Genomic DNA, 9,942 nt, shown 5'->3' on the forward strand with positions numbered 1-9,942 from the left:
CTCCTATACACAGGCCTCTGAAAAACTTCTGACTTCAGTTTGGGATGAAGTCGGAATGGAGTATTTCGCTGCATTCATCCCGAAAAACCTACCTGTACAACCTTCTGTTTCAAAGAGCGCCTTTGAGATAATTTGCGGGTGGGAGTGGGGTGCAGGGAAAGCCTCCATAACATGATGCCCTCTCAATTAAAAAAAAAAAAAATGAACTAGCTTCCAGTCTGTCACAACTTGGAAAAACAGCATGGTGACAGGTCACCCTGGTCACAGGTGTAAGTTTGGGGAAGCCGTCTGTTCGAAACTTCTTTCCTCCCGGTGTATTTTCAAGTCATGCCCCCGGTTGGGGGGAATGAAGGAAGCTCTGGGAGCCAGCTAAGCTGTGTCCCCTAGGTCTTGGGCTTTCCAGCTGAACTGGCCGCCCCTTTGCTGCAGGCCGGGGCCACCTGACAGTCGTCCTGGCTCGCGAGAGAGAAAGCGGGTGTCTCCGTGGGGGCGAAGACGGCCATCATCTCCGAGGGCTGGGTGCTGGCGCGTGTGAACGGAAGCGGGGTGCAGCGGAAGCCTGATGATGGAGCTCTCTTGCTTTTAGATTCGGTTTCCATGGCAAGTCTTTTGAAAAGACGAGGAGAGCAGCGTCTTCCCCTTCTAGGGGGAGAGGCGCAGTGACGGCTTCCCGCACCAGCAGCGGGCTTGAGACTTGACCGTGCCAGCTGGGTTAGGAGGCCTCATTTCTTCACAAAAGCCCTGTGAAATCGGTAAGGAGGACTATTTCCATTTTGCAGAAGAGGAAATCGAAGCCCTGCGAGGCGAAGCGGCTGACTCCCGACGGCACGGTGAGAAGGTAGGTGTCGCCGGAGGGGCGCTGTGGTTTCCAAGGGGGCTCTGCACAGCGGGGCTTTGGCGGATGCACCCGCCCAGCGCGCCCGGTTTTGCAACCACAGTTCGATGAATTCTCAAGTGGGAGCGGTACCTGCAGAGGGCATCGGGAGCTGTGTGGGAGGTTTTGGTTTCAATCACTCAGGGTGGAGGGAACCATTAACCCCCAGAGATGAGGGCCGGGGGTGTTAACTGCAGTCCTGTCCCACAAAATGAAGTTTTCTGCCCAAATTTTCAATTGCACCCGCCGTCAAGAAATACAGAAGAGTAACTTTCTTTTTTTTTTTTTAAATTACATGTGGACTGTTATTACATATGATTCTAGTTGAGATAAAGAGGTTTCCCCTGCTGAAATGAACCTTTGAAAGTGACTAGGTTAGTGCTAAACTCTCCTTTTTCTCTGGCTTTCTCCAAAGCACCCCAGGAAGGGGCTCTGGCCCCCTCCCACCGGAACCGTAGAAAGCTGGGTGTCCTGCAACGTGCAGGTGCCTTGGGCTCAGCGCTCAGGGACCGGACCTTGCCGATCTGAAGCTCTCGGGCGGCAGGTCCTCAGGTCCTGCCTGCCTACAAAAAGGAATCTTGCTGTATGTTCTGAACTTCAGCCGATGACCAGGGAGGCTGAAGACGGGGGTGCCCGCTTTCCTCATGACCCCGCTGAGAAGACCTGGTACCCACAATTTCTCCATTGACTTCAAAGCTGCCCTTCCGTGTAGCATGAGGTTTTCTCGACTGAAAGTGTTAGCGTTGTGGGTGGCAGGGAAGAGGTGTGAGCGCGCGTGTGAGCCTGTCTGTCGCAGCCTTGAGCTGGTGAGGGCTGAGGGGTAACAGTTTACTTGCAAACCCGAGAGCGGGGCTGGCAGCGTCTCAGCCCTTGGCTGACTGTCCTGGCCACCGGGGCTTCCTTACATCTGCTGCCTGCAGAGCAGCTCCCACAGGAGCTGGGAGCGGGTGCAAAGGCCTGGCATTCTTTTCCCGATTCTTATTTACACTTGGTGACAGAAAGCGGTGTCAGGGTAGGTCAGAGAGGAACAAGGAAGCCAGTCAGTGCCTCCACGAAACCCTAATGGACACCCCTTATCCTGAGGGATTCTCATGAAGGAGTACACCTTATAGTAAGCTGGGTTCCTCACGAGAACCCTGGGAGGTGCCGGTGGGTGTTTCAACTTTACTGATGAGGAAACTGAGGCTTGGAAGGGGAATAGAGACCGTCCGGGATGCCACGCTTCCGAGCAATGCGGCCAGCTCCCTAAGCACACCTGCCCCCATGAAAGGCCTCGTCTCGGGCACTGACCACTGTGCGCCTAGACCCTGAGGCTGCCATTTGTCTGCTGGGGTGAGAGGGGTTGGCAGTCCAGACCCCAGGGGTTTCTTGTTCATCGCCATGTCCTCTGTCTGGTCTGGTACCTGGCATGCAGGAAGTTCTTGGCAACTCCTGTCGAATACAATGAGAATTCTGTGCTTTCCTTCCTATATATCTGGGCAGTACCAGTGATCACATTCATTATAAATTCTACGGCTTGGCTGCCTCGCAGACAAAGGACATTCTAGATCTGGTGAGGGCTGGGTGGGGCGTTAGGCAGGAGAATGGGGGCCCCGGCATGCACAATGACTAGAGCCCAGAGGACAGATAATAGCATACAGGGGACAGGGAGGGGTGAGACCCTCTTTCACAAACCCAGCCACCACCTGAAAGGCTCCACTCTGCCCTCTGGGCCTCCGGTCCTCTCTGGCACAGAGCTGGGGCCAGGGGCGGCAAGGAGGCATTTGTGCCAGACACACAGTTTGTGGGGGCGCCACGCAGCTCAGTTATCGAGGTGAATCAAATTTTAATGAACTAATGAAAACACCCAAATAAATTTGGGTTTAGTTGATTAACCAAGTTCATTGATTGATTGTTTAATTGGTAAACTGAGTACTCAAAATAACCCACGATAAACAAACGAGCAGCATTTTAAATAAAGGCAGGACAAAAGCTCCCACGTTCTGTGTGAGAGGAGCCTCGTGGGAACCTGAGGCAGCAGGAGCATCACTCCTGCTGATCCTGTGTTTGTTTAAAATATTTACATTTTCTTTATCGTGGAGTTTTGCATGCATCGTGATTTTTGTAAATGCTGATTAAAATGTAATTCACCTTGATCGCTGACCTTGATTGCTGAGCTCAGGGCAGCCCTGGCTGTTGTACCCGAGGCCAGCGCCTCATGTCCATCTCCTTAGTTCCGGTCCTGTTTGGTCTCCAAGGCCTCCCTTTCTGCCCTCTCAGACTGCCGCTGGGCTCTCCTCTGCCCCCTCCTGTCCTTGAACTTGCAGGCACCTTCGGGCCTCAGGGCCTTTGCTTGGGCCATTCTCTTGGTTCTGGCCCTCCCCTCCCCCACACACCTGCTGTCCCTCTCTCTCACTTCCTCTAAGTCTTTGTTCACTTATTTATTATTCTTTGCCTGGTTCTTTGCCATCACAGCGTGACTCCCACGGGAGCAGCTGTTTTCATCTGTTACAGCCAGGCGTGTGGGGGGTGCTCCGTAGGTATCTGATGAGTGAAAGAATGAAGGAGTCTGAGGAAGACGTTGAACTGTCAAGGAACCTAAAGGCCACCACCATTAGGAGTTTACTCTAAGGGACAGCAAGCATTGCTTCTGCAAAAAGAAATAACTATACAGAGCCATTGTGTGTAGGCACTGCGGTAAGTACTTTTCATTCCTACATATCTCACTGAGTCCTCCTGACAGCCCTGTCCCTGTGTTTTACAGATGAAGGAAGTGGGACCTAAGGAAGTTAAGGAACAAGTCCAAGTGCAAGGGTCTTGGATCTCCACGCAGGACTGTCTGAGCTCTCCTAGAGGTTTTTGATGTTTGTAGGCTGTGCTGGGTAAGGAAGGAAGAGATCAGAAGTCGGCAGGAAACCAAAGAAGTCATGTGTGAGGTGAGGGGAGAGACGTGATGTTTCAGAACGATTTTCCTTCCCCCGCCGTCATCGCCCCGCTGAGTTGCTCCATCAACCTTCCAGGTCGGTGGGAAGAAAGAACGGAGGTCAGCCCTCGTTCGACAGAGTAGCTGGCACACAAGTCGTTAACTCAACTGGACCGGACTCTATGGGGGAAAAATGTGTTCAGGACTTCTTTGCAAATGAGATTTTAATCTGATTAGCAATGTCATCTTTTGTCATAACAGACAAACCTGTACTTAGGACTCCAGCTTATTGACCAGGCCCTCACCAGCAGCTCTTAGGTCTGCCGGGACTGTCTGGTGGGTCATTTAGAGGTCTTTGAGGGACAGCGACACTGTTGAGTGGAGAGAGCAGCTGTTAGAAGCCCGGGGTAACCTGGGTTGGTGTCTTGGTTCTGCATGTTCCTTCGCCTTCCTGAGTCTGGGTCTGCAGGGATGTGGTGGTAAGAACGGCTTCCTCACAGGACGCTGTAAAGATGGGATGGGTGATTTATTCGGGCACCCAGCAGGATACCTGGCAGGTGGGAGGCACACACCGATGCTTGTGTCCTTTACTCTGCTTGTCTTTGTTTCCTACTTCTTCTCTGATGCCCAATCAGGGCAGAACTAGGAAAAGGGTGAGGGCAAGATCCGGGAGTGGATGGCCTTCCCGGGAACATTGACCAACAGGGCTAGAGATGACCCTCAACCATTGTCACTGATTGTGCAACCCGACCTTTAGAAGTGATATACGATGCATGTGTCGAAGGAGTTCAAAGCACATTCACGCACACATGAGCTTCTCAAGCCTGGCAGAGTTTCTGGGCAGGTGGCACCATCTCCATTTTTAAGAGGGGAGGGTACCTGCATCTCCTCTGCTCTCGGCTCTGCCCTGTCCCGTGAGGCTGCACTGCGTGCAAAGGCAGGTGGGTCAGTGACACGGTCACGGCACCCACACCTTGAAAGTCTCTGTCACCTCCAACTCTCATCCAGCAATGCTTTCTTAGGGGGAACATAGAACTTTCCAGGAAACTTTACTTGAGATGAGTTACTGGAAGAGCAACTTCATCTTATTGGAATGACTGTGCTCTGGTGGAGCCCACGAGGGGATTTGCTTCATTCCAGGGCTCGGAGGGGGCAAGCGGGGACATGACTAATCCACGTCAGTGGTTTCTGACTAATCCGTAGAATCGAAAGTATCTTGAACCATTGGTTCTCCTTTCTTTCTTTCTTTTTGGCAGGCTGTAGACCCAAGGCCTTTGGGATGAGTTTGGTTAAGAAGAGGAACTGCAGACACGGAGTTAGAGCGCATCCTTGGTGAACACTGAATTGCAACTGAAGCCGACTTCAAGTGCGTTTAAGTGGAAGAACAACTGTTTGGCGGGGGGCAGCTCTGTCGCCAGGGAGGTGGCCGTGCTGACCGGGAGAGGGACAAGGGGGCACAGGGCCAAACAGAAGAGGGACTGTCCAGTCTCCAAGCTAGTGACTTGGTTTACTTACGACTCCACAATCGTAGCAGTTTTCTGGCTGGGGTCACTCAAAGATGGATATACCTCAGAAGGTTTGGGGTAAAAGGCAAGGGGAGATGTGGAGGGTTTATTTATCTGAAGCTAGAAGAGCAAGTGCATTGTTTTACATTGATCAGACCTTCGTGGTCCGTGTGAGTTTGCTTGAGCTGCCATGGCAGAGTGCCCCAGACTGGGGGCTTACCCAGCAGAGATGTATTTTTTTATCCTTCTGCAGGCTAGCAGTCCAGGACCACGGACTTGGCCGGGTGGGCTCCTTCCAAGGCCTCTCTTGGAGGTGTGGATGGCCAGCTGCTCCTGGCCCGTCCGTGTCTAAACAGCCTCACTGACCAGGGCACCAGTGTGGTTGGGTTAGGGCCTGCCCATCAGGCCTCATTTTATCTGAATTTCTGTTTTTTATAAAACAAAATGACATTTTATCATGCTATGGTGTTAGTATTTTGGGTACAATGTCCCCTCTGTTCTCCAAATGTTCTGTGATGTAGTTGTATCATTTTTTAAAGAGAGAATTTTTCTTAATCACCTGTTTGAAGCCCGATGTCCAGATACAACCACAGGGTGAGGTTCTGGGGATTTGCACTTCAATTTATGAAATTCGGGGTGGGGGGTGGGGAACACAGGTCAGCTCACTGTGACCTCAAAGCAGCAGCCTCCAGTTGGCAAGGAGCAGTTGTGGGTTGTCCTTGAGTCCTGGGGGGGCGGGGGGGAGGCAGTGACAGGCAGTGGGCGTGGCTGACTGGCAGGTGGGCGGGTCTAGGCTAACAGGCTCCCTGGAGTCGAGGTGCTGGGCTTGGGCTTCAGAACTGACAGGCAGATCCTGATGGTTCTTGGCTCCTCCTCGGCCACCACAAGATGCTGCCTGCCTTCATCTGCCCGCAGAACCAGATGGGACAGAGGAGACGGGCCAGCCCTGAGAGCCAGGGCCGCACTCCCAGGCAGCTGCAGAGACAGTGGGGGTTGCATCGGTCCCGTCTGAGGCTGCTTTGGAGCTCCCACAAAGCACCCTTTGTCTGAGGCCCAAGGGGATTGTTGGTTTCATGAGCAAGCCTCCCAGGACGGGGCAGTTGCAGAGCGAGTTCCCTCTCCCCATTTGATGGGGCAAGAGCTGGCAGGACACCCCCTCCCTGGGGAGGGAGGCAGAGGGATCTGGAGCAGAGGTGGGGAGAGGCGCCAAGTCAGTGGGAGGGAAGTCTGAGCTGCAGGGGTGAGGACTAGAGTGGGAAGCAGGGGAGCCGTTCCAGCCCCGGGCACCCACCGGCCAGCATGGAGAGGCCATCAGGCGTTCTTTTCTAGCCTTTGTTCTGTACAGACCTGGACGGCTGGTCACATGGGGCACATCCCGGGGGCACAGGAAACAACCTAGAAACCACCAGGGAGGTTCAAGAAGGTGTGGTTTCCAAACTGGAGGCAGCTTTGGTTTGAACAGTGGGTTTAAGAATCACCCAGGGACTGAAAGCTCCGGGCTGGAGTCTTCTTAGCTCATCCTTTACCTAATTCCAAGTTATTGAGAACATACACATAGATGGGAAGGTACCAGGAATGATAACAGTACATAGATGTTTGGATTGTTTTCTCTCTCTGACTATAAAAAATACAGTATTATAGAAAATTTGAGATACACACACACACAGTGTGGAGCAAAAGTAGCTTACAGTTCATATGGGAAATAATATAATAATTAATAAATAGTACAAGAATAAACTGGGTATTCACAGCTGTAGTCCTACTTTTGCCCCACTCGGTGTGTGTGTGTGTGTGTACAAACACAGGCACAGCCACAGAGGAGAAAATGTAAAACCGTCTATGGATTTAGAGAGGATCGCTACAAAGAGTTTTGGCATTTAGCTCTCGAAGGTTATCCTTTTGTAGTTATACAGATACATATAAATGTAGAAATATTTATACAAAATTTTTATAAAAGGGATTGATCATTCAATACATACTTTCTACTTAGTGTATTTTGAACATTGCTAACACATTTCTATATCATGATTTTTAAGTAACTGTTTAGTAGTCCATTGGATGAATGTACCACAATTTTTAAAATTCTCTATCTTGGGACATTTTTTCCACTATTATAAACAAGACTTAGCATTTCTATACAAACCTTTCTGTGTCCTGTTTTATAACAGGCGTGAACTTCAGCCTTGGATGCCTTTGCACGTCTGCGCCGTGGCTGGGAAGGATCTACCAAGTGTGTTTGGGAACAGAGGGCTGCCCGGTGGGAATCAGGAGAGGGATCCCGGAGCCCAGGGCTGCTGCGGTCCTGTCCCAAATCAACCCCGTTTCCATCTGGATGAATAGAAACCGTGTCCAGGGCAACGTGTCAGGAACTGTGCAGACGTTTCATGTTCGGGGTAACAGGGGAAATGGAGAATGGGAGTTTGCTTAGAGAAGGCCACGGGGTGAGGGGGTCTTCAGGGGACCCTCTCAAAGCAGTTTTAAATTTACAGAATGAAGGTTGCTCTTTTGGCCACAGAAAGGGTGGACTTGAGTTTTTCATTCATAATGGGCCCACATATGGGAGAAGGAATGCCAGCAACTGATTGGGTTAAAGCCTAACGCCTTTCTATAAAAGAAGTCCAGATGGCAGATACAGCAACTCTAAGTTTATTGTCCGTCATCCTTCGTGCCTGGCTTTCATACTGAAGATTACCTCAACGTCTCACCTGAGAGTTGGAGCTCCAGTCATCACGTCCTCATTTCAGGCAGGCCTGGTATTTACTCAGAACACACAGGGATGGCCACTTAGCAGTTACCATATCAACGTACTTCTGAATGAGTGGGCGAGTAGCTGCTGTCTCTTGGCCTCCGTAGATCATCTCCCAGGCACAGCAACTAAAGAATTAACACAGGTCCCAGCAGGACTCTTCAGGACTTTGCTTAGCACTAAGGTGGACTGGTTGAACAAGTTCAAAATTGCCCTCTGTGGAGAGCAGGACCAATATAATGGCCTAGAGTATATAAAACAGAGTGGAGTCACTCTGGTCAACCAAGATGGCTACCAGTCAGCCATGACACTTTGGTTCAAGAGCAAAATCACCTAAGTCAGAGCAGACATGTCTGACAAGGAGACACACTTAAGACATTTGCACACGTGATCAGAGCAGCCGTGACTACGGAGTGGGACCACTCACAGAGGGGCTCCTGGGGAAAGTCCTTACTTGGCGTCAGGGTGGCCAGAACACTTACTTATCAAAAGGCCCAGAAGGGTGGAGGCACCCCTTTCAAGGTACAACTGAGGCAGGCTCCAGACCACTGCTGAGACCGCTGAGCCCCACACCCCAGAGGGCTGCTCCATGCCACGCTGATCTCCCTTGGCATCGGCTGCTGGAGGCTCTGCCCTGCTGGACTGAGGACTCCCTTGCCCACCGTGCTGTCTCTCGGACCAGCAGACCAAGTCTCTGGGGCTCAGGTTTGTTATCCCCCACTGATTGCTCTGTGCACGTGTGTGTTTTATATTTCTCCTAGACTGTCAGAGTGTGAGTAGGATGTTAGTGTGTGCTGACGTTCTACTTTGAGTGAACCTGCATTCACTAAAAGCTGTATGAACAGCACAGTTACTGTGTGTGACTCTTGTCTGTTCCTTGGTACTGGGCTGCTCGGTAGAGCCTTGGTCCTGGCTGACTTATGGGAAAGGCCCAATTCTAGGTATAAAGCAGAGAGAGACAACTAAAGGGCTGATTTTCCAGGTAAGCTGGTCTCCTTTACAGAGCCTTTCTCACGAGCACCACCCATCCCCTTCTGCTCATTGGCCACTCCATCTGAAGTGCAGGCTGGGAAATGTAGTTCTGTAGCCTTCAAGATGTCATCCTTCCAACAATATCAAGGTCTCTTCTAAGGAAGCAGGAGTGTTGGGCAGGCAATCCTACTCAGAAAAGCAAACTCTAGGGGGACTGCAGTGGAGGAGGCTCAGTTTATCATCCCGCAGTGTGCACGCTGTTCCAAATCAGGGCGGGGGGAGATAGTGCTCCCCCATTATGTGTACTTCTTAGGGGGGTGTGTGTGGTGATGCAAGGAGGGAGTGGATGTCTAGAATAGGAGGAGTTATGCAGTTGGGAGGTCGGATCTCCAGGAAGAAAAGGCGCTGCATTTGTGGTTGTGTCTATTCCTCAGGGAAAAACTGGATGGTCCCCTCTGTCAACTGCCTAAGAAACCCCCTCCTGTAGCTTTTGCAAACAAAAACAAATAAAAACAAACCTCCCTTCGAAGCTGGTATGAGTGTTAACTAGAAGGCAGTTTGGCAGTGTTTAGCTACATGAAAAGTTGACACACTATTGGACCCAGCGAACCCCCTTCCTGGACTCTCTCCTGACCGACATTCATCCGCGTGTGTGAGGGCGTGGGCACACAGACGAGGCTTGTCGTTCGGGCTTCCGAGGGGCAGACTGGAAACGTGGACGCCTATCACTATGGCACTTGTTAAACCAAATTAGGGCATATCGTTCTGAAGAGTTGCAAAAATGACATAGACATCGAATATCATAGAAAAATCTCCGAAATGCATTTGAAGAGAAATGTGCACGTTGTCTAACAATTTGAATGCAAGTTCAGTACCGTGTGCTACTGCTTCTGGAGAAAACAGTGCGCATGCCTACGTGTCTGTATCAGAGGGAACTGGGTGA

The 9,942-nt window shown here is 51.1% G+C and overlaps 1 long non-coding RNA gene across 1 annotated transcript; it reads left to right on the top strand.

The window, feature by feature from the left end:
• Positions 1-651: 651 nt before the first annotated feature.
• On the top strand, positions 652-9,190 carry LOC119037479 (uncharacterized). Its single transcript, XR_005080213.2, has 4 exons — positions 652-838; positions 3,618-3,789; positions 5,033-5,142; positions 7,450-9,190. It is a non-coding gene; the product is annotated as an uncharacterized LOC119037479 (long non-coding RNA).
• Positions 9,191-9,942: the final 752 nt, after the last annotated feature.

The sequence above is a fragment of the Artibeus jamaicensis genome, unplaced genomic scaffold (genome assembly GCF_021234435.1).
Source record: "Artibeus jamaicensis isolate MK-2021 breed Jamaican fruit bat unplaced genomic scaffold, CSHL_Jam_final contig_415, whole genome shotgun sequence".
Classification (NCBI taxonomy): Eukaryota; Metazoa; Chordata; class Mammalia; order Chiroptera; family Phyllostomidae; genus Artibeus; species Artibeus jamaicensis.